Raw genomic sequence first — 13,952 nt, forward strand, 5'->3', positions numbered from 1 at the left:
CAGGAGTCCATGTTAACAATATAAAGCAATTATTGTGTATCTTGATTAGGATTCAAATGAAAGCAAAGCAAGTTACTTCATTAACTTAACTTTAAGACGTAGGTCTATTTGATTATTTCAAATCAAATTTCAAAAGATGTGCAGCAGACCTGAGGCAACACAATATATTCTTCAGAAATATAGCTAATAAAGGGCATAACAAACATAAAATACTATATTCATTATCTTTGAGTTCAGCTGAAAATAAGGAACTTTTCGACATGAGTGAGTAGCGGAGTAAATAATTCCACTTGCCATTAAAATGTAACTTTTCATTATTAGCTATTAATTTCTCTGAGAGAGGCTCTTCATGTAACACGAGCGCCATCTATTGGTGCTATTCTGCTGTTCTCACACAATCACTAGTCTGCAGTAGCCTGTTCTCATGGTAAGTTGCATATATTGAGCTCCGCTGTTATAGCGTAAATAAAGGTGTCCAGTGTAATAATATGCTAGTATGCATGTAGTACATCCACACAGGAGGTCTCTAATTTTATATTAGAGACCATTTTGTTTTGTTTATTTTGGTTAAGCTTTAAGGTGAAATAGTTTGCCACGTTGTGCTAGCTTGCTAGTCTTGTTAGAACCTAGCTCGATAGCTTAACTTTTGTAATACTTTACGAACCGTGAACTGAATCATTTCTGTTTTCGTTTTGCTAGCTGGAGCTCTCTATGGCAAATGTGTGTGACTGTGAGACATTTGTTTTTATCAGAATAAACGGCTGTGGTAGCCAGAGAGAGTCAACGCCTCGTCGTCTATATAACACAACGCAAGAGAGAGAGTACACACCCGCTACAAGTGCACTGCCATTTTATAGGCCTACAGTCTATGGTGCACTGTCACTTGCCACACAGTCTAGGGTCCTAGGTTCCTGGCTGGCTGGTGGGTGGGGGGGCTGTCAGTGATGGGAGAGTGGGTAGAGTGTTCAGCATCCTGATTGCTTGGTGGATGAAGCTACTTGCAAGTCTGGTGGTGCGGGAGCAGAGGCTCCTGTACCTCTTTCCAGAGGGCAGGAGGCTGAACAGTTCGTGTGCAGGGTGGGTTGTGTCCTTGACAATCATTAGTGCTTTGCGGGTGAGGCGGGTGGTGTAAATGTCCTGTAGGGAGGGGAGTGGTGCTCCAATGATCCTCTTAGCTGTGTTAACAATGCTCTGTAGGGTCTTCCTGTTCTGATCTGTGCAGCTTCCGCCCCACACTGTGATGCAGCTGGACACGATGCTCTCGATGGTCCCTCTGTAGAATGTGGTCATGACGGGAGGCGTGGCACTTGCCTTCTTCAATTTGTGCAAGAAGTAGAGGCGCTGCTGGGCTTTCTTCGCCAGTGATGCTGTGTTGGTGGTCCAGGAGAGGTCGTCGCTGATGTGCACCCCCAGGAATTTTGTGCTGCTCACTCTCTCCACAGCATCTCCGTCGATGGACAGTGGTGGCAGTTGTTTGTGGCCTCTCTGAAAGTTGACAACAATCTCCTTGGTCTTGCTGACATTCAGCAGGAGGTTGTTTTCTTTGCACCATTTAGCCAGCAGGTCTACTTCTTCTCTGTAGTGAGCCTCATCGCCCTTAGTGATGGGGCCCACCAGTGTTGTGTCGTCCGCAAACTTCACCAGATGGTTGGAGCTGTGAGTGGTTGTACAGTCACAGACCTCTCAAGTCTCACGCATTGAGCGTGAGACACACATAGTTCGAATTACAGGGGGTACTGGGGGGATACTATACCCCCCAATGAAGACCCACTACCCCCCAAAGAGACAGAAATATCAGTTTTGGGAGGGTCAGATCATTTTTCTGATATTGTGAAAAATATCATTACAGTTACAATACAAGTCAACTCCTATTTTCACCGTAGGAACATTTTAATGTAAAGCGATTTCAGACACCCCTATTGTGGACCGTACCATTTTTAACCACTGAGCAACTGAGATAGAGAACGACTTCAACTTCACAAGCAAGTGTCAACATTGAATGACAAAACGCTAGGTAAATTCCTTCAGTAGGCTAAATTCAGTTTGCTGCTGACGTGCATGGGTAAATGTAAGTTGCTAGCTGACGTCTAGGTTGTTGAAGATGTGTTATTTTACAACCTTCATTTATAAACGTGTTTTGTTCTTTCATCATGTCACATCTTCATACATTGAATTACTGGCTACTTACCTGCTACTTACCCACTGAGGCTAGTAAAGTGGGCCTTGGTTAGTTACCAAGGTTAGTTAGCAAGATAGGCTAATTCTCTATTTAAATCAAGCTTTACATTGTGGTGAGGTAAAATCGATTGTCATTTCCAAGGAGATGAACTCCATAGCCTATGATTATTCTCATTTTATCTTGAATAAATTATTGTGCCCTTTTGAAATTAGTTTGGCACAGATCCTGTGTTTTTATATTACCGGCAGTAGCCTATGCACAAGAGGGTCTGATGTACAGTAGCTAAGCCTAGGCTACATAACATCAGTGAAACCTGTGGAAACATAAAAAGACCCAAGTAGCCTAGGCTAAATAGTATGTGCTAGTATTTGATTTTGTTTTTAATTGGTTGGTATTGTTTTTACATTCTATTATTTCATATTTTTAGTCTGATAAATGTAGTTTCATCTGAGAACTCTGATACTATCTTAATGAAACCAGGATTTTATTGTATTCAAAGAGACACTATGAGGAGAAGGAAAGGGCACACAGACATCTGCCACTTTTTTGGTGCTAAAAGAGTAAGCAGGAAATATTAACACTAAGATCTACAAACAATTACATTAAAAGTGTAGGTGCAGTTAGGTTTTATACACTGTTCATATGTGTTAATGAAAGGGGTGCTCAGCAGACAGGAGAGGCACAGGATGAAAGCCGTGAGCAGGCCGCAGGGAGACGACAGGATATATAAGAACGATGAGATATTCTGTAGCCTACTGATTATCAGTTTGTCGCATGTTTAGACCTTGTGTGCACATGTTGCACTTGGTGATCACGGTGGGGATTGATATGGTAGTGGACCATGATGGTCATAGAAGAAGTGAAGGAGCAGTACCCCCCAATTATGATGGGGTAATTCGCACTCTGGAGACACACACATTTCAATGACTTCACACGCCACACATGGCATTTCTCACTCCGAGAAATTATTAACTTGCCCGCACAGAAATTTCTAAGGGCTATATTTTACAAACGTGTCACACAACGTTGCTGTCTGCGCGCTCATTCAGCTCAGAGAGCTGCTGTTCAGTTACTAACCTATCGGCCAATCAGAAAATTGGATTTCTCAACCAATCAGGAAATAGTTTTGTTTTGTTGCCGGGCGAACTCTGAGTTTCAGTTTCGTGAGCAGTCTCGGCCTTCGGTGAATGCATATGGTAAACGAGGTGGAGTTGGAAGAGAACAGAATAATCAGGTAATAACTTCATTCATTTCAATCTCTCATTAGTTACTATAGTTTTCCTACTCGTTGTTTAAGAACAATATAATTTAAGTGTTCGTTTGAATAGTAGCTTATTGCATAGCCTATTGTTATAGGTCACTTTTAAAATCATGTCATATTATATAATTATATCCTGGCCATGGATGCATTCATCATTGCATCTGTATTCAAAAATGTCGGGTAAAAAGCAATTAAGCATCCTCTCATTCACCCTGAGAGGAAAGCCCCCTAAAAGGTCCAGGTTAGTGGATGCTCAGAGGTGGTGAAAAGGCCCATTATGGAATTGTTAATGCCATGTGTCAAATCTTTTCTTTTGCATATCTGAGCAATTATAAATTATACTTTTGCCCCATTTTGACTTAGGAGGGCATTGCTACTACATACTTAAGCCAATATCAAATGCCTGCTCTCTTTTGGAAAGCTGAGGCACTGTTGGAAAACAATTAGAATAACTGTGTGATGTACTGACACAAAGTTACAAAGGCTAGATTGTTCTTTTCTTTTTCTACCGGATAACAAGCACCTTTGAACTGACCACATTTCAGCCCTCTAGGTCTTGACTTGATATGACTTGAGTCCTAGCATTAGGTCTTGTCATGCTGTGTGCAAAAGTAGATCAATAGTACTCTGAAGTTTCATGCTTGCATTTAGCCCGGGTGTTCCCATGCTGCCTTGCGCGCTATTTGATTCACGCTGCTAAGGCAGTCTGGAGACCATGGAGCAAATTTTCGCCTGAGATAGGGGACCAATCACAGAACAAGGGGGAAAGCAAGACGATGATGAGCTATGCACAGACGCATTTGATAGACATCCGTGGCACCCAATAAACGGATCTGGGCATTTTTTTCAAATACGAGAAAATGAACGTTTGGTTTCCAGACCACGTCTCATTGAGAAGTGGTGGCGCTAGCCAGGCTAGCTTGCATTTGGATTGTAGGCTACTTCAGGATCTGATATGACTACACTAAATGTGGAATAATTAAAAAAAATACAAATCTATACTCTATTTCTATTTCAATTCAATTGGTGTGTATAAGATGGGCTATATTTCTGCACAACTAATATTGGATCAACTGGTAACCGACCTGGGGCTGGTGTATGCTAGCTGGTGATGCTAGTTGCGCATGTAAATCCTCACACCCCTAACCTTAACAACGGCTCTAACCGCTGAGTTGGAAGCTTGGGCTTTTAGCTCAGTGGTTAGAGCGCTCGACTTCCATGCCGGTGTGTGTTGAGGTGGCGGGTTCAAGGGCCGTGAGCGGCTGATGAAACGACCTCTGTTACACTGGAACATCTGAAGGCATATTAATAACAGCAACAAAAAGTTGTAGTATTATTAATTAAACACCCCCATTCTCGCAACCAACCAGTCTGACCAGCCACCCCTTTAACCCTCGGACGGGGGGGGGGGGGGGGGATTTTTTCCACCGATAAGCCGATATTGAAATAGATAACGAATGAAACGCGCTACTTTGTCTGTAAAGCGTCTCTCTCTCCCTGCATTTTCCACTCTGTGGTCAAGAGCATTGTCCCGCCCACCACACCGTCTGATTTGATAGTCAGCACGAATCCAGCCAATCAGGATCGAAGACTGAATGCACAGAAAGTTTTGGCTTCTCGTCGAAGACGCAGTGTGAGACTGGGCTTCACCGACAACGCCACGGAGGTAAGGTAACGTACAGTACATTGCTGAAGTTGCAATGAATCACAATCATCTACACTGAAGTTGCAAAACACCACTTTGTAAGCTATTGTCTCTTTGATCCAGATCCATAAGTAAAGCGTCCACTTCCTCCATTTAGAAATTCCCTATTGATGCACGTTAGTTTACTAGCCTATCTTAGCCTACAAAGAGCCTTGATAGGTGTAGAAGCGAAGTCTAACTAGCCTAATAAAACATAATCCAAACTCGCCGTTTGGAAAACGTAACGTCAAGTTAAAATGTCTCACAATTTGGTAGTAAATGTGACGTTATAGCTAGGCAGGCCAGGCTCTTAAAGAAGGCACCCAGGGCTCGTGTAATAAATCTGACGTTGATGTCTCGTCTTGGGCTGGCTATTAACGTGCCTTTTGGGCTGCTCACAAAAGTAGCTTATAGTCTACATCTGGACACACATTGCATGCTTAAATAGCCCAACAACTATTTGAAAACTGTTTTGTTAAACTATTCAAGCTTTCCTATAGTCATGCACCTCCCTCTCCCTTTCGTGCACTCACATAGGCTGTATGGCAAAGCATTATGGCAGGTCCCTTCAACAAACATACAGCAAAGCTCAGCTCTTGGATTAACATATGATTTACACTTGTGATGCAAGTTGATACATGTGTCCTTGATCGTTTTGCACTAGATAGGCTACAGGTTACATGCCTACTTACAGGATCATCATTAGCAATGCTGTAGAGAGGAATTGTGGATGACAGAAATAGCACACATCAATTTGAAACATGTTAATGAAAATCATCTTAATGTTTAGTCCTTCCACACAATGTATGAAGAGTTTGGTTCCAAAACGTTATATATCCGTTTTTAAAAACATTAAAAGGTCATGTTAATATATTTTGTCTTCCAGGAAATATCAATCAAATTGCAGTTGTGTTGTTTTGTTTGAGTTAAGATGAATCAATTAATAATACCCAAAAAGATTTCTACTGAAATAACTTTTTGTTTTTTCTACTGAAAACAAAATGTAAAAAAACTGCCATACAGTTTTCCTCTATGTCACCTGTGGCCCCATTTAACTTTATTTTATTATCTTTCTCTTAATCCAGATGAGTGCACAAAAGGCAAGGCAAAAAAGTGCAGTATGGGAGTACTTCACTTCTTCAACAGCGGGGAAGGCATTGTGCAATACCTGCAAAGTTGCTGTCAGTATGGGAGGTTCACAGCCGAAAACTGCCAATACCTCAAACCTTTGGTCTCATCTTAGGATTCATCACCTTGCCCTGTATGAATCTGCAAACAAGCAGGAACCTGCATCAACAGCTGGCAACCTGGCAACAGCTGTATGCCAGCCTGCAATTGATAACATGTTTCAGCAAAAAAGAAAATGGACAAATTCAGATGACTGATCAAAACATATGGACAAACTAATCACAGAAATGATAGTTACAGACAACCAACCGTTCACAACCGTGTCTGATGTTGGCTTTCAGTGAGTCATGGCTGCAGCTGAACCGCGGTATGAACTGAAAACTGAGAAATTTTACCGTACAACCAAACTAAATGAAATCCATGATAAGGTTGTGCTCAAGATCAAAGCCCTTATTAAGCCAGAGAATGCTGGCTTTCCACTGTCCTTTACCACTGATTGTTGGTCTGGATCAACAGAGTCACTCATGAGCCTAACATGCCACTTTATTGACAAAGAGTGGCTCAGAAAGCAAGTTGTATTGAATACAAAGGTAATGCAGGGATCCCACTCCGGTGATTATATCCGGGAGACATTCCTGGACATGCTCCAAGATTGGGAAATCACCAAAGACCGTGTAGCACTTGTCCTTCGGGATAATGGAGCAAACATGGTTAAGGGGTTGAGGCTGGCTGAACTTCCTGACCTAAGTTGCACAGCTCACACTCTGCAACTGGTAGTTAATGAAGGCCTGGCAAGTCAAAGGGTTGTGATTGACATAATTGCCATAGTGAAGAAATGTGTGAATCATTTCCAGCACTCTATCTTGGCCAAGCAGCGCTTGCAGAGCATTCAGAAAGACCTTGGCCTTCCTGAACACCAGATGATACAGGCTGTTGCTACAAGATGGAATTCCTCACTTCACATGCTTCAAAGGGCACTGGAGCAAAAGCGTGCTCTAACCATCTACTCTGGGGAGTATGGTGGGTTTCCATGCCTAAATGCTCAGCAGTGGGAGATTGTGTCTAATTTGGTTGAAACACTAACTCCCATTGAAGAGGTAACACTTGAGGTGAGCAGAAATGATTCCTCTGCATCTTGCATCATCCCCTGTATCACTGTGCTCACAATGCTACTCAGAGATGATGGGCCCTCAACACAGGGAATCAGAACCCTTAGGGGAGTGATGAGGGAGGCTCTCAGCAAACGGTTTTCCAAATTGGAGGAGGTCAAATCTGTGGTTCTGGCATGTCTTTTGGATCCACGTTACAAAAGTCATGCATTCTCCTGTGCTTCTACATTGACCAAGGCCAAAGAATGGCTGAAAGAGGAGGTGGAAGGTGATCTAGAGCCAAGTGAAGAAGAGCAGATTGCAGCAGAGATAGGTGGTGGAGAGCAGCAAGCTGAGGCGGGGGGGGGGGGGCGCAAGAACAACCCCAAAAAAGACATCGGAGAGAAGAGAGACCGTCCCATAGCCGTCTAGATGCCATGTTTAGTGTTCTGCTGGGACCCCATACAGGAGAGGTGTCAACCAGGCAAACATTGGAAAACGAACTACATGAATACCTCACAGAGCCACTAATTGACAGGCACAAGGATCCACTCCAATGGTGGCGCCAACATGACACCCACTTCAAGCTTCTTGCTGCAAAAGCAAGGAAGTTCCTGTGTGCCCCACCATCTTCTGTGCCAAGTGAGCGTGTGTTCAGTGAGGTCTCTGCTATCTATGAAAAAAACAGAAGCCGCCTCACTGGAGAAAATGCTGAAAAGCTCTGTTTCCTCCACCATAATTTACTCTTGCTTAACTGGGAATATTAACTAGACTTGAGCAAACCAAACCTATTTTTTCATTCATTCATATATAGAGAGTGATTTTTTTATTTTTTTTATTTATTCAGTTAATTCATTAGTTTGTGTTTAATATATTTAAAAATGCTTATGGCAGCTCCCTGCACTTTTTGAATTAATTTATATGGAAAGCTCTTTTTTGTTATCTAATTATCAATTTTATAAAGCATTAGGGAGTGATTTTATTTATGTATTTATTCCATTCATTCATTTATTTATGTTTAACTTTATTTTTTTAGAAATTCTTATGGCAGCTCTCTGCACATTTTAAATAAAGTTCATTGCTCTTTTGGTTCTTTGAATTGTCTGTTTTATTATCATTATCTCGTTTTCTATTCATAAAACATCAGGGAGTGATATTATTTATTTCCCATTCCTCCATTCCATTCCTTTATTTGGTTTGTATAATTACATGCTTTTGAATTAAATTTTTGCCTTTGCTATCTACCCCCCTTTTTTGACAACTGACATATCGGTTTTACATATCGGTTATCGGTCTCGTTTTTTGGTAATAATTGATATCGGTATCGGGCCTGAAAAAACCATATCGGTCGATCCCTAGGCTGAGCACACACCCTTGCGGGGCCCCCGTGCTCAGGGTCAGAGTGCTTGAGGTGTTGTTCCCGACACGTACTGCTTGTGGTCTCTGCAACAGGAAGTCCAACAGCCAGTTGCAGAGGGAGGTGCTGAATCCTAGCTTGTCCAGTTTGCTGATGAGTTGTTGTGGTATTATGGTATTGAATGCTGAACTGAAGTCTATGAACAGCATTCTCACATATGAGTCTTTATTGTCCAAGTGGGTGAGGGCTGGATGGAGGGCAGAGCAGATTGCATCCTCCGTGGAACGTTTGGCTCGGTATGCAAACTGGAAGGGGTCCAGGGTGGGGGTAGGGTGGCTTTCATGTGTGACATGACTAGCCGTTCGAAGCACTTCATGATTATGGGCATGAGTGCTACAAAAATCTAACAAAATCTAACCAAGTGTTATTAATCTTATATCACAATAAAAAAACTAGTTGGTATTGTTTTTAGTATAAAGACACTTACCTAGCACTTTCTCATGAAATCATTTGACTTAAAATAAGTCAAACTTGTCTTAAATTAAGACATCTCATCCTGAAAACAAGCAAATTTGTCCTAAAAACAAGCAAATTTGTCTGCCAGTGCGTTGAGCAAATTTGTCTTGATAAGACTGCTTAAAATAAGTCAAAGTCTTCTTAAATTAAGTCAAAATTATCTTTCGAGAGAACGCTAGGCAAGTCTTTTCATACTAAAAACAATACCAAATAGATTTTTTGATCTTAATATAAGATTATCAACACTTGATTAGATTTCATTTTTTGCAGTGTAATGCTATGCCTCTTTATTTGATAACAATAAATTAAGAAATGTTTCCTATTTTGGGAAATGTTTAGTTTATTTTTCTTTCGGCCGCGGTTCAATGATACCGTTTAATTGTGCCAGAAACTACCAGTAATCGCCTTGTCGAGGAGGCCCTAACCCTGCAGATCATAGACAGAGAACGCATAGGCCTACTGTATGCTTTGGGTAAAGAACACTTTGCATGTCCAGTGTACACGGAGAATGACAGTGTCTGCGCGGCCGCAACTCCACTTCCAATGTCACTGATTCCGACAGATACGCCCGACACTTCTGCTTTTTATCTGGTGGTGGTGGAGTTTACTGGACATGTGAAGCTTCAAACGTTACCAATTTATCATCATCCATCGCGTCTGGCCTCTGAAAAAACATTTAAGGCTGCCTGGGCCTGGCCATGTTTGAACCGCCTCACTCATTTGTTTGTTGTTTAACATGGACGTTTTATGGATGGATGGTGCGCTTCCTATTTGAAATGGCTTACATATTAATACTTATTCTCAAATTCAGATTGCGTTAGGGGACGGGATTATTAGCCGATTTCAACCGGACAATTTGACCGGAGAGATTTCATTTTGTCGGACATTTCATTTTTTTTCCGGCCAATGTCCAGTAATTACCGGACAACGGAAAACCTGATACAACCTCCTCGCTGGTGCTTGGTTGGGACATTTCACTCAAGTTCTCGAGTCTCTAGCCTCCTTTTGTGATATACATGGCCGATGTGTGAATGAGGCAAATAAATAGGCTGACGATGTCTGCCTGCGGCTGTTATGGCTAATCTGCGTTTGATGCAGCTTAGCAATAGCTAAGCAATAGGTCCTGTTTTTTTCAAAGATTTATGATGGTCTTGGCTCTGTACCCAACTGAATTACCCAAATAGCTTCAAGCAGTCCAACTGAAATGTCAAATGAAACTCGGGCCTAGCCCAATAGTTAAAAACAACCCAAACAAGATTGTTGTATTTGCCCGAAACTCGAAATCTCAACAACAGAGAAATTAAATTGCTCCAACTGGTCTCAGAGATGTGGGAATTGTGTAGCACATGTTAATGTAGTGAGTGTGTGGAGTGGGCACACTGGAAAAATAGTACTAGCCTACAATTAATTGTTTATTAGGAAGCAATGGTTTTACGGTATTTCAGTGATGAGCAAGTTTGCCTGTTCAAGTTCACAGAGCAAAAGGCACCGACAACGCCAACCAGTCCTATTGGCTCTATGCCAATCCTTAATAGAAAGAAATGACATACTGTACTGTATGCCAATGAACCACACTGCAAAAAATGAAATCTAACCAAGTGTTATTAATCTTATAATAAGATCAAAAAATCTATTTGGTATTGTTTTTAGTATGAAAAGACTTACCTAGTGCCCTCTCGAAAGATCATTTTGACTTAATTTAGGAAGACTTTGACCTATTTTAAGGAGTCTTATCAAGACAAATTTACTTAACGCACTGGCAGACAAATTTGCTTGTTTTTAGGACAAATTTGCTTAACGCACTGGCAGAAATATTTGCTTGTTTTCAGGATGAGATGTCTTAAAATAAGTCAAACTTTTCTTAAATTAAGTCAAATGATTTTATGAGAAAGCGCTAGGTACAGTGGGTCCCTGTTAAGTTTGGACGGGTTCCTTCAGGAATCACAATCCCCATTTTCTCGGCAGAAATGGCACAAACTGCAGTTGACACAAACAACCACAAGGTGTCACTTTGGTGCCACTACTATTTTTGATGCGACTGACTTACTGCTTCCATGACGCAGCGGGGGCACGGGAACTTAAATTGAGCACGGTAGTTTAAGCTTACACTTGACAAAACATTCTAATATGAAAATGTAGATGCAATTGTTGTAAAATGGTGCAGCTCCTTTAAGAAAGCACCGTGTGCAGGGATGGAGAGAGAGAAAGCGAGAGGGGATATGTGTGTTAGAACTTAGCGTGTGGAAAAAGTACATGCTGTTGAGACTGGAGCGAGTCATATTCAAAATAATGCAAAAAAAGCAATTATCCTCATTCATTGCAACCAAAGCATGCCTGCTTGCCGACGTTCAAACGAAAAATATATCAAAGCACCTTTTGCGTTTGAATGTAGCACGAAAAAATGTTTAAACAGCTGGACAAATGATTTAGCTAATTGATTATATAACCTGTACACCAGCAATTGTTGAACATTTACCTGTACAAGTACATTGACAAGTACATTGACATTGACAGTAGCCCAGCCTAACAGCATGTTGTAGGCCTACTGTAGAAATTTCACTTAAATTGCAACCGCAACATGCCTGCTTGCCAACGTTCAAACGACAACGAAAAAGATAATAAAACAACAAGAGGGTTGAGTCTGAATGACACTGAGTTTTTAGACACTGAGTTTTTGTAGTTAAGAAATATTTTCGTATAAAAAAATGGTCATTCTTCAATCTCCTTCACTGACGCCTATGGAAAAGGCTTAACGTCCCAAAACAACGATCAATGATCATCAAATTTCTCTCTCATATTGCTCCTCATAACCATCTATAAAAAAGTGTTTTTTCTTTTCTTTTTGAGCACATCCGAATCCCAGGACATAACGCACTGGACCTTATAATAGGCTCGAGATATAATTCCAAAGGGGGCAGATAGGGGCCACTGCACTTAAAACTTAAAAAGATGAAGCTTTCCGAACTTTGAAATTGCTATCAGTGACTGGCATCGGGTGAACGAAGCTTTTCGAAGTTGAACAGGCTATTAAAAACTATTTGCGCACCTCCATGTTTTATGCGCTCATTATAAAGAAAGTTTAACGTGTCCCAAAACAGCTGTCAATTAATCACCAAACGTCAAGAGGGTTGAGTCTGAATGACACCGAGTTTTAGACACTGAGTTTTTGAAGTTAAGAAATATTTTCGTAATAAAAATGGTCATTTAACCAATAAAGGCTGAAAACATGTAGCCTACAGTAAAACAGTAGGCTATAGCCTACAGTACATGCAACCCAGCAGAAGACTATTATAGGCTATTGGCAAATCATTGAGCATCATTCACACATTGTATTCTGCACAGTTTCTACACGTGGAGCGCTAATGTGTCTAGGCATACTGTAAATCATTCAAAATGTGTGAAAGTCATTAGGCTGGAAGCGTGTCTACTGTCAGTGACTAATGCGAGAAGCGGATTCTGTGTTGTAGGCTATGCATTTTTCCGACACTTGGCTGCAAGCTCCCCTCCCCCACCCCCTTCTTTCACAAGCAGTGCAGCTTTCTGAAGCGGTGCCTTTTGAAGCTAATGTAACAAATACCACCAATATTGTTGTGTGGCAATAAAAGTCTATCCAGGGTTTGCGCAAGTATAGCCTAGCCTAAATAGGCCTATATAAATAAATTAAGGACATACAATCCTTAAAGCTTAACGTAGCCTAGATTAATGTCCCAAAACAAGTCGTTTTATGCGCTCATTATACATGGATTTCTATGAAACGTCACGAAAACATGCGTGCGCAACCAAGAGGCAGAAAGCACCATAGAACAGCATAGAGCAATGCAAAAGAGCAAAAGAATAAAAAGTTTTTGTGCTGACAACTGCACCAATTCGAAATCACGATGGTTAGAGAATGTTAAAATATGTTCAATATCCCTAACGGAATGCATGTCTTCGCCAAAAATGACAAAATACGATGTTATGTTAATAATGCAAATGAACGGCACACTTTGAAATATAGTCGGAAATGAGATGTTATTATCATTGAGACAACAGGGGTATACAATAAAATCCGATTGTAGCTTACAGCAGCCGACTATTTAGGTTAAGTTTATAACGTTGTGGACGGCCACCAAGCGTCTTCTGCCCCACGGCTGCGGCACAGTCTTGAGTGACCGGATTCGTTTTCCTTTGTCATATGAATGCTGTCATTTTGTTAACATTACTGTTAAGGAGATGCTGTAGGCAAAGGCTATATTTCAACCTCGTTAGTGTCAGAACTATTCACAAGGTTTCTGGGCAGCATTTTTATGTTCTGTTAGCAAGCGAACTTCTCATGACTACCGACAAAGTAGCCTACTGCCAGCTGACGAAGCTCTCATTTTAAAACATTACTGAGAGACAGACACTGGACAATCAAGAAATCTTGCCACTGAATCCAAAACTATGTTTAACATTATGTACAAGGCTTAGGCTACAGTGGACTAGCATGTTGCAGGGGCTGCTAAAAACACAGAGAAACGCACTGAAAACTCGGCCAATCACAGCCCTTGCTGTCGAATGCGCCTGGTTCGACCGTGAAACGCTACAGCGGACTATGCTGCCCCCAAGCGGCTGCAGTTGTACTTACATTTCACCATTCACCATGATCGTGAATGAAGTGTCAATTTTTAACGGGGACCCACTGTAAGTCTCTTTATACTAAAAACAATACAAACCAGTTATTTTTATCTTGATATAAGACTAATAATCTTGGTTAGATT

The 13,952-nt window shown here is 41.2% G+C and overlaps 1 protein-coding gene and 1 pseudogene across 1 annotated transcript in view; one reads left to right on the top strand and one right to left on the bottom strand.

The window, feature by feature from the left end:
* LOC143136538 (cytidine monophosphate-N-acetylneuraminic acid hydroxylase-like) overlaps positions 1 to 13,952 on the bottom strand; it is a 94,638-nt gene that overhangs the window by 62,567 nt on the left and 18,119 nt on the right. The gene's annotated exons all lie outside the window — the stretch shown is intronic.
* LOC143136814 (zinc finger BED domain-containing protein 4-like) lies at positions 1,289 to 8,107 on the top strand (annotated as a pseudogene).

The sequence above is a fragment of the Alosa pseudoharengus genome, unplaced genomic scaffold (assembly GCF_046254945.1).
Source record: "Alosa pseudoharengus isolate Yale_2024_CS ecotype anadromous, Long Island Sound unplaced genomic scaffold, YU_APseudo_1.1 YU_APseudo_1.1_scf_20, whole genome shotgun sequence".
NCBI lineage: Eukaryota > Metazoa > Chordata > Actinopteri > Clupeiformes > Clupeidae > Alosa > Alosa pseudoharengus.